The sequence below is a fragment of the Parasteatoda tepidariorum genome, chromosome 7, assembly GCF_982258835.1.
Source record: "Parasteatoda tepidariorum strain Cologne lab strain chromosome 7, Ptep-v5.0, whole genome shotgun sequence".
In the NCBI taxonomy this organism is placed as follows: domain Eukaryota; kingdom Metazoa; phylum Arthropoda; class Arachnida; order Araneae; family Theridiidae; genus Parasteatoda; species Parasteatoda tepidariorum.
The window spans coordinates 45,816,053-45,831,015 of NC_141761.1; the positions used below are offsets into that span (position 1 = coordinate 45,816,053).

At 34.0% G+C, this 14,963-nt stretch overlaps 1 long non-coding RNA gene across 2 annotated transcripts in view; it reads left to right on the plus strand.

Moving 5' to 3' along the window:
* The window catches only part of LOC147807113 (uncharacterized), a 47,087-nt gene that overhangs the window by 26,798 nt on the left and 5,326 nt on the right, over positions 1 to 14,963 (plus strand). The window contains exons 1-3 of one of the 2 annotated variants that reach the window (XR_015435497.1): positions 11,087 to 11,183; positions 13,120 to 13,152; positions 14,523 to 14,546. This is a non-coding gene — a long non-coding RNA (uncharacterized LOC147807113). Of the gene's footprint in view, positions 1 to 11,086; positions 11,184 to 13,119; positions 13,153 to 14,522; positions 14,547 to 14,963 lie in introns of those variants that run through there. The other variant, XR_015435496.1, reaches the window with a different exon arrangement.

Consider the following 14,963-nt stretch of genomic DNA (forward strand, 5'->3'; position numbering starts at 1 on the left):
AAAGGGAAAACAAAAATTTTATTGAAAGCGTTGTTGACAAGTGTCATGTTTACAGTAAGTGTTCAAAATTGCGTCCACCAGAAGCGATACATGATTGACAGCGTCGGTGGAGCGATTGGCGTACACGTTCAAAGATGTCTGGTATTTCACGCATACCTGCAGCAGCTACAGATATGCGAGCGCCGAGATCCTCATCTGAGTCAACTGGAGTCTCATAAACTAGATGCTTTAGATGTCCCCATTAAAGTAATCGAGGCTCGATAAATCGGGAGATCGGGGTGGCCAAAGGATTGGTCCACCACGCCCAATCCATCGAGCACCAAACGTGGCATTCAGGTAATTCCGTACATCAATGCTGAAGTGTGCTGGCGCCCCATCGTGCTGAAACCACATGCGGTTACGAATGGCGATCGGAACATCATGCAGCATTTGTGGTAACACTTCTTTCAGAAAAATAAGATAGCTTCCGCCACTGAGTCGCGTGGGTAGTAAGTATGGGCCAATCAAAAGGTCGTTCACAATACCAGCCCACACATTAATACAGAAACGTTGTTGAAACGCATGTGGATTATCGGTTGCCCACACATGGGAATTGTGCGCATTAAAGACACCCTCGTGTGAAAATGTCGCTTCATCTGTAAATAGCACATCACCTACGAAATCCGGCTGCAACGCACATCGCTGCATCACCCACAGGCAGAAGTTCACGAGGAGAGGATAATCTGCCGGATTCAATGCTTGTACTTTCTGAAAATGGAAGGGGTGTAAGCGATTTTCGTTTAACACTCTGCATACAGTCTGATGACTCACACCTACGTCACGCGCAACAGTTCTTGTGCTTGACTCGGGTCTATCAGCCACAATGTTCAAGATGCTTTCTTCCAGCCTTGGAGTGCGTACAGCTCTTAATCGACCAGCGTCATGTCTGTTGACGTCGAACGCACCTGTTTCACAAAGTTGACGATGTAACAGCTGAAAAATTCTATGATCCGGCATTCGTCGATCAGGATACTCCGCGCGATACATTCGTAACGCAGCTCTGCCGTTACCATTTGCACGGCCGTACATGTAATGCATGTCTGCTTTTTCTGCATACGTAAAGTCACCCATCGTCTACGGCAGCACAATTGTGAATGGCGCTTTTCCCTATTGCGATGCATCATTTTCAACGGCGGCTAGACATCTACTGCCCTCTACCGGCAATGATACCAACCGATCACTCCATTTCTCTTTCCTTTTATTTCCCCTGTTTACGCCTCACCGCGTCACTTGCGACAATACATTCCTATGCAATAAATCATTGTTACAATGTCCTGTACCTACCATTAAAGTTTGTACCATGAATTCGGGACCACCCTGTATATATATATATATATATATATATATATATGTTCTACATTTTTTTTCACGCTTTAACCGCGTGAACATCTTTGTCGGTGATTGTCTTGTCTCTGACAATCTTAAAATAAGATGGAAGTGTTTAAATTGCATATGACACACAATTTTAAAAAATGTTGTAAGAGCTAATCATTAAAGCAAGCTATGCAATTAACAAAGCATAACTAAAAAGACAAATACAGTAAAACCTCATTAAGTCGTCACCCTAATAAGTCGTCACTCCGCTTAAGTCGTCGTTTTCCTGTGGTCCCGACTAAGCCTCATAGACAATAATGTAAAATAACCCTCTTTTACCCGTCATCGAATTTAACTCTACTCCGGATAATTCGTCACCCCAAAAAAATGGCAAACCTATCTTTTTTAATGGCAAACCTATCTGTTATCTTTTCAGACCCGCCCCTTTCACTTTAAGTATCTCCGGGAATTTCGGACCACCCACGAAGTTCGCTCTACAGCTGTGAGCATTCCTTTCCTTTTAGGGGATTTGGATTCTTGGAATTTTGCATGCCAATCGTTCAAAGTTCTCACTTCTTGCTCCGACTCAGTCGAGTGTAGACGTTTTTCTTTATTGTACGTACTTCAGTGGGACTTCATTTCATAGCGAGTAAGCCCCGCTATAAGGGCCATTTTATTTTCTTACAAAATTGTGATTTGAATACGTTTCAAAATGCCGGGAAAACGAAAACTTACCTCGTTATCTCTTAAAGAAAAAAAGGACTTAATTGCACTTTTTGAAAAGTCAAATGTTTCGAAAACAGCTTTTGCCAAAGAACACAATATTCCGAGAACTACTTTAAGTGATATTCTATCATCAAAGCAAACCATTGAAGAAGCAGACTGCAAAGACAATAGAAAGAGAATGAGGAAATCAAAGTTTGACGAGATCGAGGAGATTTTAGTTCGATGGTTAAAGCATGAGAGATCGCAAAATGTGCCTATTTCTTCCGTCATTCTTAAAGAAAAAGCGATGGAAATTGCTAAGGAGTTGAACATAGAAGATTTCCATTGCAGCAATGGTTGGCTGGGGCGTTTCAAGGACAGAAATAGTCTTTCTTTTAAAACGATTTGTGGGGAAGCCGCAGCTGTTGATGGTGATGCTATAGAAAATTGGAGGAACAGTGTTCTCAAGGACATTTTATCCAGGTTTGATGCCTCGAATGTTTTTAATCTAGATGAAACGGGCTTATTTTATCGTCTTTTGCCTGATAAAACTCTATCGTTTAAGGGCGAAAAATGCACCACTGGAAAAGCCAGCAAGCAACGTCTAACACTTTTGCTGGGAGCGAATATTAATGGAAATGAAAAGCTTAAACCACTAGTGATAGGCAAGAGCAAAAGGCCACGTTGTTTCAAAAACGTTAAATCTCTGCCAGTTGAATATGAAGCAAATTCAAATGCATGGATGACTACAATGATTTGGGAACGGCATATCCGTAAATTGGATTCCCAGTTTTCGCGCCAAAAGAGAAAAGTTGCCCTTATTGTCGATAATTGCACAGCCCATAGTCAACCCGAAAGCTTAAAAGCTATTGAAATCGTTTTCCTTCCTCCAAATGTTACTGCGATTCTTCAGCCATTAGATCAAGGGATAATTCGGGACTTCAAAAGAAAGTACAAAAAAATGCTAGTAAAAGACCTGATAAAAGCATTGGATAAAAATGAAAAGTTTGAAGTTTCCGTTTTAGACGCGATCAATTATGTGCATAGAAGTTGGAGCTCAGTTTCTACGCAAACTGTTTTTAATTGCTTCAGACACGCGGGATTTGTAGCCAATGCAGAATCCGAAGATATCCTCTGTGAAGAAGTCGACCCCGAGCCCTTAGAAAATTTGCTGCAAGTTGTTAATGAAAAAGGTTGCAGTGTCAATGACGTAAATGCATTTGTCGATATTGACAATGACATCGCTATTTGTTCACAAGCGACTGTAAAAGATTTAACTTCAGAATTTTTAGATGAAAAACAACACAGTTCCAGCGAGGATAGTGATGATGAGAATTCGTGTGGAATTCCGCCCAGCAAGACTGAAACATTAGAAGCCTTAGAGAAAGTTAGACGATATTTAACATCAATTGAAAGCACAACAGAGGAAGAATTCAAGGCGCTGATGATATTGGAAAGGAAGGTTAACAGCAATCAACAATTCCTGCATCAATCCACTATGTTAAGCTATTTTAATGCTCAGAAATAAAAATAAAAAGTGGTAACTATACAAAAGTATTTGTATTCCTTTTCTACACATTTATTTGCATGTGCATTACATTCTAAAAATCTAATTTTTCTCAACGAATCCTATTGCAGTCCATTAAAAAATTTCAATGTTATTTTAGTTTTTTTAAAGAAATTTCTAACTCCACTTAAGTCGTCACTCCGCTTAAGTCGTCGAAAATGTTCGGTCCCTTGAGTGACGACTTAACGAGGTTTTACTGTATATAAAAAACAAATTAACAAAGGATAACTAACAAAAATTTAGCCAACAATTAATAATTAGCAAAGAAACCAGTTAATAAGAAATCACAAAAAAATAACAGTTAATAATTATAGAAAACAAGCTAACAATTAATAACTAGCAAAAAAACAAATAACTGTCGCTAACTAGTAAAAAATTGGTCGAAAGAAATAATTAATCCCTTAATAAATGTGCTTTTGTAGTACATATTATTTTATTTTACATTTAAAACTAATATCACAAACTATGTAATACAGTGTAAGATGGGTAATTAAACAACTTTTAATCTAATTTTTTTCATTATGTGCCGTCAAATTTCGAAATCGTTAAAAGTGTGCAGCAACGAAAAAAAGGTTGAGAATCACTGTTCTTGGGATTTGCATGGAAGTGGAAGATCCAATGCTTGTTAGCATAAGAGAAGAAGAGCTGAATATTTCAGAGAATGTTTCAGTGGCATTTTCACGCATTAATTTTAGATCTTTAATGACATCTTCTGCAAGACTCACTGCCTCTATCAAATCTATGCTTGTTTTTTGTAGGTATCTTCAGAGATGGATTGTTATGGTGAAAACTTTGTAAATGCACAAAAGAGATATTACGAACTGGCAATTAGATACTGTGCACAGTAAAGAATTAGCCTGGGTAGCTGATTCCTTATCCTTCCATTCTGATATTTTTTGTAGTGTTTCGGCGATAGGCTCGAAAAGTTCCACCACAGCGGTTACTGAGTCGTATCTTTCCATCCAACGGGTTGCACATAGCTGTTTAATTTTCTTCCTCTTAGTGCTGGTTTCCATCTCCTCTATTGCTGAAGATAGGACATACTGTCTTTTTGGCGTATGTAAAAAGTCGTATAATGTTTTAATTGTCCCTAAGCAATTTCTAATGCCAGTTATTTCGCATGCATTTGATACAGCCAAATTGAGGCTATGAGCAGAGCAATGTACATAGAGTGCTGATGGGACAATACTTCTTACGTGGGCTTGTACACCATTAATTTTTCCACTCATTGATGCAGCACCATCGTACCCCTGTCCACGTAACTTTTTTATATCAACTTTCATAGACTGTAATTGGTCTAATATTGTTGTTGCTATTGCTTTTCCGGTTAAGTCATGCACCGGAATGAATAGCAAAAACTGTTCGGTGATGTTAAAATTTTCTTTATCGACATATCGAACGCATAACGATAATTGCTCTACACCTGCAATATCAGTTGTTTCATCTGCAAGAATGGAAAAGCAAGTTGCATAATTAATCTTGCTGACTAGTTTTTGCAGGATTAAAATATTGCAAACCTCAATAACTTCGTTCTGAAATCAAGGGCTAGTATACTGAGCATTTTTTCTGCTTGACTCTAAAATGTTCTTAAGAGTCGAATCGTTCTTACTCCGGAAACGAAGCAATGCCCGAAAATTTCCGTCGTTCTCTTCACCTGGTTGTTCAGCAATTATTCCCGAATCCTTATGTCCTCTTAGAGCGAGACCTTGATTTCCACAAAATAGGATGGTTTCAATGATTGGAGTAATGTTTTTTCTATTTTCTAATTTTCTTCTGCTTGCTGCACTGTCAACTTGTTCATCCACAGGTTTCATCTTTCCAAATAAAATATCGTTTAATGTCCCAGCAGTTTCGATCGATTTTTTGTGATAAAGACATTCCTCGTGTTCAGAAAATCGCTCTACAGCATTTTTCCAGTTGTCAAATTTTACATTGCACAGTTGGCCTAAAGGTTGATTTCCAGAACCGGCAACACTTGGGGCAAAAAGTACACAAAATTTGCAAAAAGCACCACCCTTAACCTCTGAATATGCAAGCCATTTCCAGCGATAAAGCCATTTGTACTGAAATTTCAATTTTCCTTTTTCAGGAAAAACAAATGCTGGATTGGGTTCCCAAACATTTTTAAGTATATCCAGTTTTTTTATCCTCGCATGTATTATCTTCTGAAAAAAGTCCAATGTCATATGGGTGGGAAGTAACACTTTGAGGGCCGCTTTCACATTCATCAGATTCCGTTACGCTAGAAACGTTTTCTTCAACGGAAGTATCACATTTCTGTTCAACAGAAAAACTTACATTGGTACTAGATGCTGTCACCTCACTAATTTCAGGTCGTGATTTTTTCTCAAAGTAATTAAAAATTGTTAAATTCTTGCGTTTAGACATCCTAAAGATCGAAGAACAGCAAAAATATATATATATATATATATTGGCACAGAAATATCCACTAAGCTACGATCTCAAAGTTTCGAGCTGGAATGAATAACTTCAACGAGCACAGAGTCTCCAAAACAAAACAGATTTAGAAACAAGCTCCGAAGGTCAAGCGGCAGAGATAACTCTTAGTCTGACTAAAATCGAAAATAAATGTATCCCCCTTTCATATAATTTTTTTTAACCGCATCTACAAAATTCTCGAATTGTCTCAAAGACGACAGAACGTCTAGGATTCCAGACCTCACGAATGCCAGCCAGTCTCGAAAACTATTGCGACTGGCAGGGCAGAAAGGAACCAGTGATCGGGGCTCGCCCGTAACAGTATCACGTGAATTTGGTTTCAAAAATACAACCCTATTATTGTAAATGTTTTATCAGTATTCTGAGAAATACCGTGAGAAAAAAAAAGTAGGCATAAGGCAAATAAAAATATATAGTCTTAAAAAAAGTAAAAAAGGCAAGGGGGGTTAAACCCCTAACCCCCCCCCCCCTTGCGTATGCCCCTGTGTCAGAAAATGCATATATGGTGAGGCGAAAAAATATGAATACTTATAGCTGATTTCTTCTGTTCTTTGAGATCTTATTTTTTGTGCATTAAATTCAATTTTTTAATAAACATAGATCTAGGATGTTCCATAATACGTTCTCTAAATGTATTCTATAGATTTCTTTTCAAAATTAAAGTAAACAAAATCACACATTGTGAATTGCAAAAAAGAAAAAAAAATCATTAAAACCAACCAAAATTTCAATTGATTATTAAAACAAATTTATGTTTCAATTGAAAATCGTGCTGTTTTCAATGCTTCATTTTTCCACTTTATTTCGAAGAAAATTTTTCCTTAAAATTTATCTTATTTAAATATTTTTTGTGCACTAAATTTATTTTTGATTAGGATACAAAAAGCTTATATTAAATGTCATGGTTACAGGAGTGTTATCCTTATGCTTACTATAGAGTATTTAGAACATGTTAATTACTTAAAAGGTATAAAGAAATGTTAATTGTATTAGAAAGATATTAGGTATATTAAGATATTAGGAGATTATAAAGGTATTTAACAACATGCTGATAAATTTTCTTATACCATGACACTTTAATGTTTCTGCCAAAGCATAGTATTTAATTTGCGCTATTTCTTGCTGAGTATTTTTAAAATAGAAATGTATTATGACAAGAAATAAGTAGGAACATAAAATTGTTGATTGTCACGGAAAACAATAAGTTTTTGAAACTTCTAACGGAAATCGGCACGATATTACCTTCTCCACTACTATTGTATTGTCGGTAAAATAAGAATGAAAATAAATTTTTAGAAGAAGAAATAATGTTTTATAATAATTGGCGACTTTACCGTCTTCGAATTTTTTAATTCAGTTATAAAAATATATATAATGTAATAATCCCATATAGTTTCTCAGGATTGTGGTGAAATAATGTATTTTAGTTTTTGTCCTAGTAATCAAAAATTAGAGCACTCGTGTCCAAGTGAGGACATATGCTTTTTTAGTACATTTTGTCAATATGACTTTAATCATGGTAAAATTGAATGTTCTCCGAACCTCATTTATAAGGTATAAGAAGATATTAAATAATATCAACCTTTGCAGTATTATAATTTGCCCTCCATAATAATTAAATGAAATTATAGATTTTAACTTGATGTGATTTCCAAGAAATGTTTGAAGCCTTCAAGTGATTGCAAGCAATTTAGAGCACAAATGTGAATCTGTATACCATTATGGAACAAAAATTTTTGTGTGTCCATATAAGGTTCATATGCATAACTGTGTTAAATTATTTCATCGAATTTTTATCATAATACTTATCAAATTTTAGTCTATTTTTATTTTATAAAGTATTAAATTAATTTCAAAATCTTTCTTTTTATTTGAGTAAAGAAATAGTTTCTCCTCACACTGATGACATAAAATCAACCAATAAAACCAACAAAACCAGGAGGAAACCAATAAAATATATTGGAATATTTTTGTTCGATGATCAACAAAACAAAACTAAAACACCAAACCATGTTCCTAATATAGGGGGATAATAAGCCTTGGAGGTATAATCGAAAAAATAAGCTGATTTTTGGTTAAGTTGGAAGACAATAAGATATTCATCATGGATTAGACCATCAAACCATGTTGGTTTTGCGCATATTGGTCCAACATGATATTGTTTCAATTTCTAACATGGCGTGATAGTTTATCTTGATGCTGCCATTAAGAAGTAATATGGTATTATATGGATTTTTTTATTAAGGCAATCATCTTGCTTATGTCCCTCACAGAAAAACCATAATAAATTCTACGATATTATAATACGTTTTATTTAGATAATAAAAATATTTGATTAAACAAAACAAAATGACTTTTTTAACTATAATTATGTTTTCGCTGTACAGATTATTCAATTTTCAAATTTTATAAGAGTGTAGATAATAAGAATAACACGCTAAAAGACTCATATTCACTTAATGAAGCTGAATATATATGCCCCTTAATAAATTTGTTTTCTATTTTATGCATTTTTCACAACAATCAATGGAACGCTCTTCTTTTGAAACATATTTACTGCAGATGCATAATTTACCTAACATAAGCTTTCTAACCTACAATTGGTTCCTTTTTTGAGAATGTTTTCATAAATTTGAGATGAAAATTCTGTGACAAGTGGCAAGCAATTATTTTAATTTATAACCGTCGTTGAATAGCCAATCCAATTTTGAGTTTACGGCTACCGATGTTCAACTCCGTATCTTAGTAATTTTGAGTTTACTGCCCCATTGTTCAACTCTGTAGCCTCGTAATATTGAACTCAATCCGGAAGACAAGGATCAAATATTAGGAGAAATTTGCCTCCGTGAAGAACTTTATGATGGAACTAACCTGCAATTGCTTTACATAGAGAGGAAAATCACGAGAACCTCCCACAGCTAGCCTGACGACAAGTGGACTCTATCCCATCATTTGTCTACCACTTAAGATATTTTACGACAGCATTAAGGTCGGTGCGAGCCGTTTGCCGAACTCGAATCAACCAGCCATTGTCGGGATTCGACGCTATTTCACCTCATTGGAAGGCGAATGCTCTATCCCCTGAGCCACCACGACTCACAAGCAATTATTTTTGTTTACATCCGTCGTTGAACAGCAGATCCAATTTTAGGTTTACGACTACTAATGTTCAACTCCGTCGCCTTATAACTTTGAACTAATCCAGAAGACAAGGAAACTCCTGAATCAGTACCCCCAGAGATACTAATTTGTTATGGGAACATGGAGGACTTCGCGACTCGATAGATTTAACTTGCATTAATCACCAATTACTACACGGTGAGTCTTAGGCTTTTCGGGAATCGAATCCACAACCTCTTGCATATGTGACCAGTGCCTTGCCAACCAAGCTATCCCGGCCCCGTAAGCAATTTTTTGTAATAAGCACGCTAACTAGTATACGCGTCCAAAACAAATTTATTTTAGTATCACATACCCAAGTTACTGGGGGATTCGATTCCACCCTCCACTCCATAAAGTACTTGGTAGGATGGCAAGACAGGAAAGCTCCTGTAAAACGAAACGAAAATAATAAAAACATAAACAATTCTCTTTCAATAAAATTATTTATTATTATACATACATATGCAAGATTGCGTGCTCATTACGTAGTATGACTTTTAAACTCTTACCAAGCTGACTGTTAGTCCAAGTTAATTTATATCTTACGTTCAAATGAATATAACTAGCAGATCAAAAATAACGTTAACAAGCGTTTCGTAAATAAGGTTGGTTGGTAAGTATTTTATTTACGTTGCATTTGAGCTGCACACTGGGCTATTGGCGACGGTCTGAGAAACATCCCTTACGAACACCAGCCGTTATTATTAACGGCACGATTTGTGAGATCACTTCCTTGGATGGAAATTTTCTCCAGATCCTTGTACCCATGGTATTGCTCAGCGACTGAGAACAAGAATTTCAATTCCACAGATTTTACGAGCACGTATATTGCATGTACTCGGTATACCTGTGTACCCGACTATTGCATATACTTAACAGAAGAGCTGCGATGGCTCAGAGTAACCGGGTTCGTGGCGAACCGGGATCGAGTCCCAGTCAATATGAATTCCGCGTAAGGCTCGCACCGACCACAGTGCTAACGTGAAATATTTTCAGTGGTAGACGAATCATGGGTTAGAGTCCTCTTGCCGTCAGGCTAACCATGGTAGGTTCTCGTGATCTTCCTCTCCATGTAACGCAAATGTGGAGTTAGTTCCATCAAAAAGTTCTCCACGAAGGCAAATTTCTCCCAATACTCGATCCAGGAGTTCCTTTGATTGGGTTCAAAATTAGAAGGCTACGGAAATGAACATTAGTAGTCGTAAACCCATAAAATTGGATCGGCTGTTCAACGATGGTAATAAAATATAAAAATATATTTAACAGAGTCGAGGATCGAAATTCTCAGTTCGATTCTCTAACCACAGGGATACCAGTTTGCTACCACTGCCCAACTTAAAAGAAAGGTTATCAACTATTAACTATACATTTTGTACTCTTGAAAATACCAAATACTTTAGTAAAATATCCGAATTTTCCCACATTTTCTACCAAATAGCATAATAATAATCATCAACACGCGAAGTTGAAAATTATTGCTTTTTTTAATATTATTATAGAGTCAGAAAACATGAAAAATTTTCTCGTATTCTCATAGTTTTTATCATACATTTCTTCTCAGTTTATAGTTAAAAATTCTATTTTAGAATTGAATGTTAATATTATTTTTCATCCAATCGTGATATCTATTTCATATAAAAACCTTATTTTTGCAGCTGAAAACAATCTCTTTGGCAATGTAAGATCGTGATCTTAGCACAGCTAAAAAAATTTAAATCGGATATAAGAATTAGTTCCTCTCCTGATCACACAATCAATATCTGATAACCCCTCGCTTGCATTTCTTAAATATAAAGGTAAATATGGATGAATAAAGCTGATCTGTTATAAAAACTCGATTTTTCTCATCGATTTAATTAAGATAAAATTTAAAACTTCAGTATGAAAGCACCACAGGTTGTAGCTTTGATTTTTGCTTTTTTCTTTCTCCAGACAGGTATGACAATAATCTGTATATCACTGCGTCGATATTATATTGTTATTTATATGTAATAAATATAATATGATTTTAAATGGTCTAGTATTTTTAAAATTAACAAATTCTAATTAAGTTATTGCAACTTAAATTAAAAATTATATTGAAAATATTCTTAGTTTTAATATTTATCATTCATGATAAAATGAATAAATGTTCGTCTTAACAAATTACTGTTTTTTGGTAAGCGTTTCTTTCTTTTTTCGCTAAGATTAAGAAATATTTTTTACATAAAACAGTGCATCAGAAAAAAATCTAAAACATCTTCCTGAGAAGCTAGTTTTCTATAAATTATTTCTGAGATTCTGATAATAATAAAATGAAGACAACTGAGTTATGTATGTCTTTAAATTCCTTTAAGTAATTATGAGAGAAATTGAGCTCAACTAGATTTCTCGCTGCAGTTAAGCCATTCACGAGGGCAAATTCATCAATTATACAACTATTGATGCTTTTGTTAATAAAAGTTGCAGTCACAATTTTTCAGGCACATAATATTATTGCAGTTTGAAAGGTATGTTAAGTTAAAAAGTATGCAAATCTGTGTAGTATATGTAAGCATGTTAAGTCCGCTTAAATCTTTAGTTTTTGAATTAGGCCAATTTGCAAACTTAAGTCATTATGAGATACTTCTCAAGGCTTGTTTTGCGAAACCGGCCATGTATGTTTTTTATTGAAATTTGATCACTGACCACCACACTGGTGAAGAACTTATCACTGACCTACTCGATGACCATCGTGATTTTTCTTTTCAGACACGTCTGTTTAACACTAAACATATTGATTAAAACGCTCCACACTATTTCTACCATATCCGGTCAAATGAATGGACTTCTTATAATTAACGGAATATGTAAGACTTATAATTGTCACTTTTTCTTGCACGAAATCTAAAATTTTAGGTACTTTCTTGAAAAAAAGACCTTTGCGGTATAGGATTACTTAAAATCAATCACTTAAAATCAAATTCATTTGCAAGAAGCACTATTATTCTTTCATTAGTTTTTTTTGTTTAAATGCCAATAGAAAGGCATATATTTGTTACGCCGTATATAAGGCGTATATTTGTTAGATTTTAGATATGATTTTCATTAATCCGTATTACTTGTTAATTTATTATAGATTAAGTTTTGTTTTTCTCAATTCACACGATTTACGAAAGCAAGTAAGAAATATTCTGTACAATTATGTTTCAAGTGTTAGCAATATTGGAGCGATGTTCGGGCCGATTACTTACCATCTATTCGGGGTGCAAAAGCAAACAGCTCTCCCTATGGGGATAATGGATTTTTCTTAGCTTGCAACAGAGTATAATACATATAAATTAAACTATTAAACTAAACCAAAATAAAATATTCAATAATTAAGAATGCACATTTTGAAACCACGGATCCAATTAAAGAGGAACATGAGAAACCTGTTTTACTTAGTGAGTTAATCGATATTGTGATTAGTAAATAGAAATACATTCATTTTTATTTTGTTATGCATGTTTTAAACTAAACTGAAAATAATTTGTTTTCAAAAACCACAGATCCAACCAAGAACCACTGAGACAATTGATCCAATCAAGAACCACTGAGACCACTGATCCAATTGAATTATATTACCGCGATACATACAAAAAAAAATTCTAATTCTTTAAGTAAATGCATGAATCTTATAATAATGATTTTTTCTACGTGTTTAAAAAATTATGCTTAAAATTGTAAATAAAATAATTTAAGAATTGAAAAATAGCTAAAACTTAACACCTCATTTTATTTCATACATCCATATAAAAAATATTTTACAAAGAAAAGCAGAAATTTATGTTTTAATATATTTTTTAAATTTTAATGTTTTTGAATAGAATAAAGTTTAAGGGTTTTTTGTTATGAAAAGATTTATTTTTCAGTCACTCATGGAGATGCTAAAGAGGAGATTTTATGTAAGTAGAAATGAATAATTTAACGTATTAAGAGTAATCTATATTTTAATTTTTGCGTAAAGGAAACGCGATATTAAGTAAAATGTTCGTCAGTGATATCTTATTTCATGCATTTAAAAAAAGCGCAGATAAAGTAATCAGAGTGTTATGCCAATTCCAAGCATTGCGAGATTCTAGACAGAGACGTCAAACCATAACCGACACAAAAACACAAACGCAATAGTGCTTTTCCAACTATGATAGTCGATTAAATGGACAATCCCTTAAAACTGAAGAGTAAAAAATATGGTAACATAAAACTTCATTTGCTTCAAAAAATATTCACGTTGGCGTGACTTTAAAAAGAGTGCATATCCATTGGAACATATCGGCTTCTATTACTATCTTTATATTTGAAGTAAGTGAAGCTTTATATCATCATGACAGACAAACTTCACCATGATCACAATTTTTACAAGAAATTGACCCATTTTACATAATTTCAATTTCATTATATTGACACTCATTGACTTTTAATTATTAGGCATGTAGAAACACGTTTCATTAGAATAAATATCAATCAAAGAAACTCGAAGAATCATTTTTCGTTAATTTGGTGGCACCACATAATGCGTCGCTAAATTTATTCATAATATTAATACTTCTGTTTACCTTATATATAAAACATAATTATTAATTTAAAGTCCAGTGCAATTAATATAAAATTAACTAATGGAACAAAATTTCCTTCAGTATCAAGATGTTTTGCGTTGACATATTTATTCCATTACTTCCAAATAGATAACTCGGTTAAAAATAATTTAATGTATAATAAGCATATTTCCAGTCAATTTTATGATTTTTTCCCCGTATATTTTGTTGTGTACAGTTCAGGTTAAAACTAGAACGCTGCAGTCTACATAAATGTAATAAAATTATTCTTTTATTCTATTTCTTTTTGGAACAAAAGACATTTTGCTGAAACGTTTCATCATACATAAAAAAATTTAAAAGCTCAACACTGATCAATGGATAAGAGAAAAATAATTTTGTTCTAAATTTGTATAACTTTCTTGTAAATCATCAACTGAAAGAAAAAGCTATATTTTCAAGTTATAAGTTTAAGCTTCATATCAGTTTCTAATTTTTGGTCAAAGAAATTTTTTTATTTGTAATGTTTCACGCATTAACAGTAATCAACGTTATTAAAGTTAGATAACTTTAGTTTTTAATTTGAATAAAATATTTTAAATAAGTTCTTGGTTATTTCAAGAGATATTAATTCTTAAACGAGTTTTATTATTCCAATCAAGTACAAATTGTGCAGAATATGCCGTGTCTAATAATAAATTGTTTTTTAATATTATTCTTTCTTTTTTATGCGATTTTAGCCAGATCGGTAAGACAAGCACAACGTAAGTATATTTATCGATATCTACAAGTATTTAATGTTTTAAAAGGGTTAAAATTTGTATATAGAATTAACAAACTTTGTATTTCTTACAAAATTGTAGTTATAAGTCATAAACGAAACACATACCATGGGTCTAAAACTTAACTTAAGGCAATATATGAAATAAATTGAAAGTAATTTTCTTTTCTTAATGGCGGTTACTTGAGGATTGTCCCCTTGTCCACAGAAATGCAGGAACTGCTTCTCGTTACAAAGTGGGCACCCGTGACGAAGCCACGGCGATGGAGCAGCGTCGCCGACGTCACACAACCACAAACCTATTTATAGAGCGGGTCACATTCGCACAATCACACACAAAGGAGAGATGACATAGAACAGTGAGAGAAAGAAACATCCATGCCCTGAGCAGGATTCGAAC